Below are 13,447 nucleotides of genomic sequence, written 5' to 3'. Positions count from 1 at the left end.
AGTAACTCATTAAAAATATAATTTATTAATATTATATCAAATACATATGTAGGTATGTGTATTTATATTTTATATCCTTACATAATAAATTATAAATTGTATGGTTAGATATTGGAATGGCTTTAAAATATTAAATTATATGTAAATTGTGGTATATAAGTGCACATGCATATAAGAATGAATAAATAAATTTAAGTATAATATATATAGATATATATAATATATATATTAGAATATTGTATATACAATATTTAAAAATTGTAATATTTTTTTCTTTTGATAATAATTAATTAAAAAGGATAAATTATATAAGTGATTTTAATATTATAAGATTTATGTCCAAGAGCATATTTTATTTTATGTAATGTGGTTTAAGGTCACTAAAATGAATTTTAAATTTTAATGTAAATTTAATAATTTAAATTTATGCGTAATTTTTTATAAGATATTTATTTTAAGAAACATTCTACCAATATGTATTATAAGAAAGTATTATAATTAGTATACAAGTACATAGTTATATTTCCTACCATTTCAGGCTAATATTATTACGTTATATAATTATGTAGATTGTAGATGTATAAATGTATGATATTTTGATTTAAATGTGGTAAAATAAAATAAATTTTTCATATTACGAGTACAATTAATATGAAATTTTAAAATTTATTTAAGACAATATTGTCTACTACAAAATAATTCCACTTACACGTATTTTAGAATTGTTTACAAAATTATGAAAAATTAAAAACACTTTCAGTAGAAAATTTTTAAAATTTTGTAAAGAAAATAATAACTGCATATTTTCTTATAAAAGAAGTGATTCAATTAGTATAACATTATGGAAGTTGCATTATTTATCAGATTTTGCATTTAAAATTTTTATAAGAATTTGGAATTCCAGACAGATTCAATTAAAATTTATATTTTCATACAAACTTGTTCCAATTATTTGTTAGTTGTGTTAAGTAGTTATTTCATATTAAAAATTTTAAGGCTTAGAAAATAATTTTATCATACTTATATAAACTAATTAAAATTAGTATTTATTATTATTAACTATAGTTATAAAAATTTCTAGACACGCATAACATATTTATATATTGAAAATAAATTAGATAATGAATTTATTTTTTTTAATCCTGCACCTTCATAAAGGGTATATTAAAATTGGTATGGAGATTATAACCACTTTGAAGGAGTCGTCTCCGGTATGGACATTTATGTATATTCTTGCTGAGCGTAAAATTTTGCGTTGATTTAGACATGTATGTCCGTTCGTCCGATTGTACAATAACTTAAAACCGAATAATGAAATCCAAAACAAACTTTCATAAGTTGTTTTTTTTCAGCCAAGGACGGCGGCCATCCAGACAAAACAACTCTAAAAGCAAATTTTTAAATATTTGGAAAAATATTATAATTAGATTAATGAAACTTAACAGTCATGTTTTCAATTATAGGTCCATTTCTATGAAATGATTTAATAGGTTCGAATTATTGCCATAGAAAAATGAAACCTTATTCTAAATATTTCGAAAACAAACTTTTATACTCAGATTGCCAAAGTGCAGGGTATAATTCAATTGGTTTGTTTGTAATTCAAGAAGTAATTTTTTTCGCTTTAGTTGAGAGCGTAATTTGATATTAAACACTTCCATGTAAATTTAAAAATTCATTGTTTTCGTTTGCTTTGCCTAATTAACTTTTGACGTAAAAATATAGGTGAAGTTTTTCCTTTTATTTTAGAAATTTCAGAAATTTCAAAATTTCCATTTCTTCCTTTCAGTATCCTTTATTTTGTTTCAGTATTCACTTGTTTCTTTATAATTTTAGGAAATTGTTTATTTCACATTTTCCTTTGTTTTTGTTATTACAATAAATTAAGGATATTTAAAAGGATATTTTCTCTATGTAAAAGAAATACATATATTATATTACACTTTTCTCCACCCTTAAGTGCGAAAAAGGAAATTTTTGATTTGCGCAATATTTATGTTAATATATACCATTTTTTTTTTTAAATTATGATTTTTTTGTCAGCAAAATTTATTTTATAATTTTTTTTTTTCATTTTTGTTTTACCTTTTTCATTCGTTCAAAGTTGCAAGTTAAATTTAAAGAAAGGATATTTTCTCAATTTTTCTATTCTCCTTTTTATTGAAAGTTTTTTAACCTTTTTATTTCGGTATTTTGAAATTTGTTTGCCATAAAAATCAGGATGACAAAGTACAAATGTCCGTTGTTTTTAAACGATTTATTAAAAGGTTTATACTAATTAACATTTAAGGTGTTTTCTATGATGTCTCACATGAGACCATAAATTTATAATCACTTTCATTGTAAATCAAGCTAGATCAATAGGTTATATTCGAATGATATTAAAAGTTCCATAAAAGTTCCATAAATATGCAAAAATTGTAATACACAAGCCAGATACCTATATTTTTTTTTTAATTTAATTTTATTAGAAATTGGAAATATAACAAAATATTTCCAATATTAAAACCAAAGTTTCAATTGAAATTCATAATACCTGAAGGTACATTTAGTTTTTTTAATGTTTGATTTTATTCCTGTGTAATTACGATGAAGTAGAATTATATTAAAAAAGTTTTACTTTTAATTCGTGTTTTATTTTCTGAACACACGCCATACTTAATGTTTGTAATATGCTTACATTACAAATATGCTTGTAAATTTGAACATCTTTAAATTATAAGGTCTGATATCAAATCCCTAATTTACTCTAGTTCAAGTGCTTACCAATCTTCATTAGTAAGCCGTTAAAAACTATTCTTTTGCGACAGTGTTGGTAATTGCAGTTTAAAAGTATTTCTGGAATAAACAAGAAAAAGTCAGCATCATACGTTCAATCTATTGATTTCGAACCTTATTATATTGTTTTTAATAAATTCTGCCATAAATAATTTTTATATATCAGACGTTTGCTTATAGTACAAGCACCAAGTATAGCAAAATAAACATCACTTATCCAACAAATATGGCTATCAATGACTATAACTAAAATAATGACAATAGATGAAAAGGGAGGGGGAAGGGAAAAAGAGAGAAAAAGATAATCTTAGTAGTAATAATTTAAGATTAATAGGTAAATTAAGAAATAAATAGCCAAACCCAACTAATGCTAAACTATTGCACGGTGAACCATCTTACTTACTTTCGTACAAAAAACAGAGGAATACAAGTTAACTTCTAGCAACAAACGCGTTACTGGTTCATGCATCCATAGTCTATTTGCGCTTAAAAATATTCTATATTTCTCTAGGTTTAATCTAACAAGAAAACAATGACTCTCAAAAATTTATAAGAAATTGCAATAAAACTGGCTAATTACTTTTTAAACAACTATGACTGTACGCAACTTAGCAATTAAACTCATAAGATGAAAAGTTGAATAATTACTCAATTGAGTTTGTTAATAATGCTGATTATATTTTCATTTAATTTTATAGACTTATTGAGGCTTACGCAGCCCTGGGAATCAGTTAAATTTGTTGTTGGATTTGAAATGAATTAAGAAGAAAATTAAAGAAGCAGGAAAGAGCACACTGAAAATTTTACCCAATTTAAATATTTTTTTTTTCAAAGTAACAAAAATAAAAGAAACATTAATAAATTTCCTATGATTTTGAAATATCGGTTTAAATTTTTAAATTTTCTAAAAATGGAAAAAATTTTTTTTAGGTTTTTCTTTTTGTGAATTTTTTTATTGTCACATAATTCAATTTTACGAAGTGCAATTCAATTCATTTTATTCTTATGTATGATCATAAAATATAAATATAATAATACAGGACCTAGTTACGGAAATATACATAAATATTGTGTTTTATTATTATTACTTATATATTATATACATAAAGGATTTGTGTGTGTGTATAAATGATACCTTGCTATTATATCTTTTTTCTATATTGAAAAAATATTTTCAATATAAAAAGAAATGATATTTTTTTAATACAATTTTAAAAAAAGGTTTTGTTCATATGCGACCTTCTTATACTTTTTCAATTTTATAAGGTATATGATTTTTGGAAAGTAAGTGTAGTTTACTTGGAAGACAAAAACATTTTTTTTTAAATTCTAATTGAAATCAAATTTTCAAATTTTATATTTATTATTCAATATAGTTTCAATTAAACAAGCTTATTACTCGGGTGTGGCGAAAATTGGCGGACTTTTGAAGAATTAAAATCCGATGACTTCTGCATACAATGGTACACGTTTCGTATTAATCAGCTAATGAATTTTTTTTTGTAATTTATTTTTTATTATAACACCACTCTGTAAGAAGTTTAGTTCATGTTACCATTATTGAACTATATTATGTAATTATGTTATATTATGTATACAGAAATAATGTAGTTAAAAAATTTGTCAAAATTTTATTGCATAGTTTGATTTACATAAGAAAAATTACAAAGTTCTTAAATACTTTCTGCTTATTATTTTATGCTATTCGCTTGAGCTATACATAAAAACTGATTCGTAAATAAAATTCTAAGACGGTAGTGTACTGAACTTCTAAATAGTCATTTGTTTTGTTTAAACAATAAATAGTTCAGAAAATAGTTTGAAAGATGTCTTGTGCTTAAATTTATTCCTCGTTTTTTATAGAAAGTCAATAAAACCGATTCAATTTTTTGTGCTTAATTTTATTGCATAAATTTTGTTTTTATCTATGGCTTTTTTATTTCTACTAGAAAAGTAGCAACTTTTAAAATTTCCTATTTCAATTTTTTTTCTCTATCTTTCCTTATTTCTTATTATATTCCATTTAATAGAATTTTTAAGTTCTATAGAATTTTGCCAATTCCTATAAAATTTTCTTCATTTTTCAATGGTATGTTTGGAGTTGAATTTTTGTTTCGGTGTCAATGGCGTATAGTACGACTATAGTAGAATAGAAAACCATAAAAAAGTACAATGTTGAAATGTTAAAATGATAAATTCTATTTAATATAAAAATTTTCACAATTTATATGTTTCGATTTATTAAAGTATATTAAATATAAAAATTTCCGAAATATAAAATTAAAAAATACAATATTGTAAATTATATATTATATAAGTTGTTGTATATATAGTACATATGTACATAAATATACAGCGAATACAAAAAAAAACCTTAAAATTTTGAAAATTGGAATAGTTTTTTCTTATATAAAAAAGACCTTAGAATGGAATTTAAATTCCAATAATAGAAAATTTTAGATAGCAATGTATGTAGTAGGATCACTTGGTATTAAAATAATTTTTCTAGCTAAGTTTACCTTGCCATGAACCATAATATAATTATACATTACACACATTTATTTCATATATGTTTATATTTATATTTATGATACAAAATGTGTATAAATGTATGTATATTAAAATCCAAAAAATGTGTCGTACATAATTTTTTACTGTGGAAATTGAGTTTCTTTTTTTATCTTAAATATTGTATTTCACAACATAGTAAAAATTGGTCTAGTTTAAAAAATTGCCAGTAAAAAAATGTTTTTTATACTAAAGTTATTGAATAATTAAAATTATAAAAATCTTCTACTTAAATTGTTTCCATTAAAAATTAGAAGAATAAAGTAAATGGTCGAAATTGATAATTAAAATTGTTAAATAAGAATAAATCAAAACCGCGTTATGTTCAGAAAAATTTGAAAGCTTAAAATTTTTGAAATTTGTATGCCAACTTCCAATAAAGATTGAATTTTGGCTCATTCTGAAGGGTGACAACTCGGAATAGCAGAGGAGTTAGATTTTTTTTTGACAAAATAAACCTTTAGTTAGTTTTAAAGAACTGCCTTCTGCAACTTAACTCAAAAACGTGGCTGGCTTCTTCTACCACGGTATACCAAATGTGAGTTTTAAAAAAACAAAAGGGCCATTAAAATTTACCCTATCATCTAATACCGGTTTTTTAAAATTTTGTAATTTTAGCATCTTTTAAATACTGACAAATAGTTTATTTTGTTAAAAGAAAATTTTTTTCTGCCTCCACTTTCTCTCTAAATTCTCAGCATCTTATATTTCCGAAACTTCAAGCTCTTCCAAGTTTCAAATAATGCAGAAAGCTAATAGTAAATGCCTTAACATCAAAAAATATAACTATTTTTATTAACTCACGCAATTAACCCTTAAAGTTGAGCACTATTTTAAGGTCTCTTTCAATTTTTTTTTCATCATCCTAAATGTATGCAATTTTTGAAATACTTTGGTATATGATTGAAATGTAATTTTAATAATGTAACAGATTGTGTTTTAAAGCAGAATTTTCACTCGTTCAAGGAAAAATCGCTACATTACGAACTATTGGTTTGACGCAACTTCTGTTCTACGTAACTGTGAATAAAAGAAATACTTCTCTTAAGAAAATTATTAATTTTTGAGTGTTATAAGTAACGATTTACAATACATGTAATGCCGTCCCGTTTAAAAAAGTTTTAATATCAAGATTTGTTTTAATAAAATTTTGGATACATTCTTAAGTAGTCCATAAACTTTTATTATTTTAAACTCTTTTTAAAATATTTTTATAACACAAATAGCAGACAACTTGAATTTCAAAATTATGTTGTATGCAATAGCAATTTATGCAATAACGTACACACTAAAAATTTTAGCGAGTGAATTCCAACTAGACAAATTCTAGTGACGAAATTCACGTGAATTCAAGGAAAATTTATTAGTTTTCTTGTAATTTCAATTTTTTGAATTAGAAATCTAGTATTTTACAACTAGATGCTCTAGGAAATTTATTTTGCCATAGAATTCTGGTAAACAACAATTACTGTCTAGTAATATAGAAAAACAGGAAATAGAATAGAAGTAATTTTTACTTGAAAACTCTATAAATAAATAGATTCCATTAATGCATTTGAAGCATGTCAGATGGCTAGTAAAATTAATCAGAATAAAGAGAAAAATAATAGATTCCATTTACATACAGAATAACTAGAAATCTAGGGAATTTTGAACGAATCTAGGTGAAAAGAACGGAATCCGATTTTATACTTTCCAGTTTGCAATTTTGCAAAAATGCGAAATAGAATAGAATTAATTTTTACTGGAAAACTATGAAAATCAATAGATTCCATTAATGCATTTGAAGCATGTCAGATGGCTAGTAAAATTAATCAGAATAAAGAGAAAAATAATAGATTCCATTTACATACAGAATAACTAGAAATCTAGGGAATTTTGAACGAATCTAGGTGAAAAGAACGGAATCCGATTTTATACTTTCCAGTTTGCAATTTTGCAAAAATGCGAAATAGAATAGAATTAATTTTTACTGGAAAACTGTGAAAATCAATAGATTCCATTAATGCATTTGAAGCATGTGAGATGTCTAGCAAAATTAAATAGAATAAAGAGAAAAATAATAGATTCCATTCACGTACAGAATAACTAGGAATCTAGGGAGTTTTGGACGAATCTGGGCGAAAAGAACGGAATCTGATTTTATAATTTCCAGTTTGCAATTTTACAAAAATGCGAAATAGAATAGAAGCAATTTTTACTGGAAAACTATGAAAATCAATAGATTCCATTAATGCATTTGAAGCATGTCAGATGGCTAGTAAAATTAATCAGAATAAAGAGAAAAATAATAGATTCCATTTACATACAGAATAACTAGAAATCTAGGGAATTTTGAACGAATCTAGGTGAAAAGAACGGAATCCGATTTTATACTTTCCAGTTTGCAATTTTGCAAAAATGCGAAATAGAATAGAATTAATTTTTACTGGAAAACTGTGAAAATCAATAGATTCCATTAATGCATTTGAAGCATGTGAGATGTCTAGCAAAATTAAATAGAATAAAGAGAAAAATAATAGATTCCATTCACGTACAGAATAACTAGGAATCTAGGGAGCTTTGAGGGAGAATCTGGGCTAAAAATACAGAATTTGGATTTACACTTTCGAGTTGACATGTTTTCAGAAACGGGGAATAGAATATACTAGTAATTTTTGCTAGAAAACTACAAAGATAAATAGATTCCACTAATGCTCTTAAAGCATGTGAGACATCTAGCAAAATTAAATGGAATAAACAGAATAATAATAGACTCCATCCACGGACAGGATAACTTGACATCTAGAGAATTTTAGTCGAATCTGGATGAAAAAGACGGAGTTCGGTTTCGTGCTTTCGATTTTTTAGCGGTTGTCCGGAGATCTAGTAAATTTAAAAGGAATCTAAACAAAACAAACCGAACTATATACTATATATTACGCATACAAAGAAACCATGCAGCATCGAAAAAAATAACACGTGGTTTTTTAAACTTTGCCTTGTAATTGACCCAATGAGCTAACTTTTAGCAAAAGTTATAAGCTCATTGGGTAAAATAAATTGTTTTGATAAAATTATAAATAGAATAATACACATTAATTAGAATTAAAATTTGATAGTACTTAGAAATATGCATGCAACTACAAAATTATTTTAAATTACATTGCAATTTCCTCTGTCCTTTTTTGATTTTTGTACGTCTTTTGGTTTTGTTTTCAATATTTTGTTAAAAATCGCGGCTTTGTACAAAAAAGATAACTTTGTCAAAAATTGCTACACATATGATTCAATTTTGCGTTTCGTAAAAACTGACATTTGTAAAAAAAATCTGTTATTACTATTGTGAAATAGCTATAGAACTATTTCTTAAACATAATAATTCATACTTTATTCATAATTAATACTTTCTTCGTTCAAATACATATTACTATAAATAGTAACTTAAAATGAACATCGAAACCCTTTTTGTCTTACTATGTTTTTTAAAGTCAAATAAAAGATTCAAACTAGTAAATGCGTCAAAATTTAGTAAAATAGAATTTAGTATAAAATCTATGACTTTTCTGAAAATTTAACAAGTCTTAACATTACATTTAAATTATTTCTTGCTTCATTACATTATTGCAAAAAAAGTTTAAATATGAAGATTATAGTTTTAAGAAATTTTGAGAAGAATGTAATATTAAATCACAAAAACAGGCTAATAGATTGGGAGATTATTAGTCGAAGCTTCATAAGGACTGAGGACTTGTTATATTTTGAACACGATATGGACGTACATATGAACGTATATAAATACATAATATTTGTGATATTATAAATGATAACTATATAAGTCTAACTAAGAAAACTAAGAAAATATACTTATGTATATGAAAATTTTAAATTTTTGGCATTACTATTACAGCTACTTTTCATTTTAACTTTCCAAAACCAATGAAATGTGGTCACACTATTCTAATTATTCTATTTCTACATTTGTTTACGTATGGCTTTACGCTTTTTTAAAAGTGTGACCACGTGTACATTTTTTAAATTATAAATTTTACATGGAAAACTAAAAATTTCAACATTACAAAAGATTTAAATTTTCAAATTTGATTTATGTACATAAACTTTTAGTTAATAGTACGTGTATGTGATGCATTTTTATGTATATTTTACTTATGCATGTATACATAAAAATTTATACATTTTATATAAGTAATTCAAAAATTTAAACATAATATAATAAAAAATTTTTTTGAAATCTTATTATAATAATTAATTGAATATCAACTTCAGTGCATTTATACTTATTATTTATTCCCTCATACTTCGGTGCATTTATATTTGTACAAATTTAAAAATGTACAATATTTAGCTTTTAGCAAAGCTAAGTGAACAAGCACATTTGTTACCCACTAATTTAAATAAGATATTTTTGGCAATTTTTAAAAAGAAAAATGCTTAGAATATGTTTATTATTTTAGTTTTATGGTACATATTCCAGATATAAAAACATAAATTCATATAATAAAATAGTTGGGCCAGTAATTATTAACTTAGATTTGCAAAAAAATAGGTATGCTATTAATATTTTAATAATAGATTAACAAATAATATACTATTATCGTGATATGGTCACACTTTGCGCAACATGTAACAGCATGTTGAAATATTTTTCACATAAACAATACGCGCATAAAATGTACATATACAATTCTACATTATTACAATAATTAGGTAGCCATGAAATCAAAATTCAACAAAATGTATAAAATTTGTACATATACATACATACATAGTTCTGTATATTGTATTTAAAATATTTGGTTTAAATTTTACAGTTATTTAAGAACATGCTAAAAAAACAATGAACAGAAAAGTAAAATTTTTTTGATTTTCGTTTCATTTTTTTTTAAGTCCAGACGTACATATGTATGTATACCAAATAAAAAAAGTTTGATGGTGAAAAGAATAACGCAATAAAGCGTCTAAAGAAGAACATTTGATTTTTTTCAAATCTTTTCCTTTTAAAATTTATAAATATACGAGTACAAAGCTTCATATTTTTGTTAACATTTTTATGCCAAATGAGTTGCAAATTTTTTTTAACCATTTATTAAATCCCAGGTATTTTCATTAAGCAATGTTCAAAAGATTTTTCTTAAATATTTATTTTCAGAAAGGTTTCTCAATTTTACTCCTTTGTTATTTAATATTTTCTTAAATCTAAAGAAATTTTCAATTTATTTTGCTTAATAATGTATATACGAGTAATAATTCTTTGGATTTTATTTGTTGCATTACTCCTTGCACCACCAAGTTTTTTTTGCGCCTTAATATTATTTAAACGTATACAGCATACTAATATTAGCATAAATATAAACTTAACATATACATACATGTATATTTAAACTACAAATCTAGTAATATTTTCTAAAAAATAGTAAATATCAATAGACTTCTTGCAAATTTTAATATTTTTTAGGAGGTTCTAGCATAATTAAATGAGAAATAGTAAAATACACCAGATTTCAGTATAAATTTCAGCAAAATCGGCGAGATTTTTAAAAAATATTGAATAACGTGGCAGTATTGAACGGAACTTCGAAGAGTGAACTTTAATTGTGAGTTTAGTTAGTTGCAGTTAATGTAAATCAAAAATTAGCAACAATAAAAATAACGCAAAAAAATTAAAAAATAGTGCAAACAAATTAAAACAAATGTAAATAAATTATAAAACAATTTCAAAAGAAATAAAGAAAATTGTTACAAAAATTAAAAAACATATTTTAGAGGTACATATGTATATACATCAAAGCATATATAAATACATACATACGAGTATATGCATGCTGTTTATCCGCATAAAGCATAAATATTTTATTTTTTGTAATTTTAAGGTTTGTAATTCTCAAAATATGGACGTTGGGGCTTCTTTTGTCTGTTTGGTGGAAAAAGGTATTAATAAGGATGTTGCAGAAATTTTGAGAAGTAAGCAAAATATTATTTTTAAAAAATATTAATTATTTTTTATCTTTTTTTTATTTTAACTGTAATTTTTCCGCGTCATTTTACGTACGCCCTAATCGACGTTTATATGTATGCGTGTAATTTTTTTTTTTTATTTTAAATTTAGATTGCAAAACTGAAAACATTGATTCCTCCAGAACAAAACTTCAATCGTATAAAATATTTAATGAACGAGACATTTTAAAATCGTAGATTTGAAGTTGGATATTTAAACATATTGGATACTTACCTAACATTTCTTTCCTACAAGGGCACAATTGTAAAAATCGCAAACTAATTTATGAGTGCTTTTTAAAAGTTGCTTTTAATTTCTAGATTGAAAATGGATTGGAGCTCTTAAAAGGTAAAAGATTTAACATTCAAGTATTGGAAAACCTTAACTTAGAACCATTTTATAGGAAGGAAACAGAATTTCTCCAATATGGTGAGTTTCGATATAAATTTAGCTAAAAAACTCAATTAACTTATTATTTTTCAATTTTTTAAGAATCTTGCTGCCAAGAAGAAATTTGAAAAAAAACTAATGTTTTGATTGCGATAAATTTAGATGATTGGGAAAAACTTGTTGCAGAGGAAGATTTAATATCCCTCGTTTTAGAAATTTATGTGAGATATAAGAACTGCTTTGTCCTTTTTTAGATTTTTTTTTTTTTAATTTAAGTAATATATTTGTTTACAGATTAATGCTAATATAGAAAATGTTTTAGATAACGATGTACTGAACGATTTACAGATGTACTGAAAAATTTTCCCGCCTGACTGAAAACATTTATTTAGTAATTGACGGAAAAATTATGGAGTGCGCAAACGATTTTCTTACAGTAAACATTTTCTTTTTCTTGTAATTGAAAATTTGATAAAAAAATTTTGAAGTTGTTAAATTTTTTCGAAGTTTATATATGTATACAAAAAGAAAAATGTAAAATGGTACTGTTTCGGTGTTATATTAAAAAATTATCAATTAATGTTAAGTATTTAGTGTTTGGTTATATTATAAAATTTTTATAATTTTATGTATGTAAATGTTGCAAAATGATATAGATGACAAATCATTTAAATACACCTTATAATAATATTATAACAAATACACAGAAATGTACCACTCTTTACATATTTTATCTTTAAGAAGTAGGAATGTTAATTATTTATTATTTCTTTTCTTTTTTGAAAAATATTATACCTGATTATGTATGTAGATAAATATGAATACTAATACTAAAAATGTATTATGACCAAATAATTATATATTTTTTATTATTGGTTAAATTTAGAAGTGCTGTAGCACGTTTCATATTCTTTTTCTATAAATAATCCTACTAAATAAAACAGTTTGTTTATGAAAAGATATACACGTATGCGTACCATTGATTTCTAATTTTTTGAATTAACTTAAGTGTGCAACATGTAATACTGATATCACAACTTCAAAAATAAAAAAATGTATTTAAAATATATGCTATGTTAAATTTAAATGAAAAAACGTAAGAACATTATCATAAAACATTTTGTCAAACGCTATAAAAGTTAAAAATAAAAACCATAATTTGTTATGTAAGACACAAAAATTGTTATTTTTCTATAAAATGTCATTTATATTGCTTGAAATTTTTTGTGATGAGTTTCCTAAAATAACTTTAAAAATTTGTTATGAAATTAGAAATATTACAACTACAAAAGTTTTAACATTAGAATTTTCGAAAATTTTGGTTTAGCCAAACCGTAGTTAGGTAGGATATAAATCTGCTTAATATATCTATCCAATGCCATAGGATAGATGTATTTCACAGATTTTCTATAATTATCCTATAGAAATTGACCATCTTTTTTAATTAGAAATCTGTTCCTAATTACTAGAAACAGGTTATTTCAAAAACTGGAAATCCAAAGTTTCTCTTCAGGAAATCTATTTGAAAAAACTAGAACTATGATGAAAAATGAAATAGTTGTCTAGTTTTATTTAATAGTAATATATTGACATTTACTGGAAAGTGATTACTATTGTTATGGAAATTCTAGTCTTTATTATGGAAAATCTAGTTAAACTGCCAAGAATACCGTAAGAAATCTAAAAGATTTTCTTGCTTATTTCACTAGGCATTTT

The 13,447-nt window shown here is 24.0% G+C and overlaps 1 long non-coding RNA gene across 1 annotated transcript; it reads left to right on the top strand.

The window, feature by feature from the left end:
- The first annotated feature begins 11,171 nt into the window (after nt 1-11,171).
- On the top strand, nt 11,172-11,770 carry LOC129613735 (uncharacterized). The gene is made up of 3 exons (XR_008697329.1): nt 11,172-11,307; nt 11,453-11,605; nt 11,662-11,770. It is a non-coding gene; the product is annotated as an uncharacterized LOC129613735 (long non-coding RNA).
- The last annotated feature ends 1,677 nt before the right edge of the window (nt 11,771-13,447 follow it).

The sequence above is a fragment of the Condylostylus longicornis genome, unplaced genomic scaffold (assembly GCF_029603195.1).
Source record: "Condylostylus longicornis isolate FDR11 unplaced genomic scaffold, ASM2960319v2 ptg000004l, whole genome shotgun sequence".
In the NCBI taxonomy this organism is placed as follows: domain Eukaryota; kingdom Metazoa; phylum Arthropoda; class Insecta; order Diptera; family Dolichopodidae; genus Condylostylus; species Condylostylus longicornis.
This window is presented reverse-complemented; position numbering and strand designations above follow the sequence as displayed.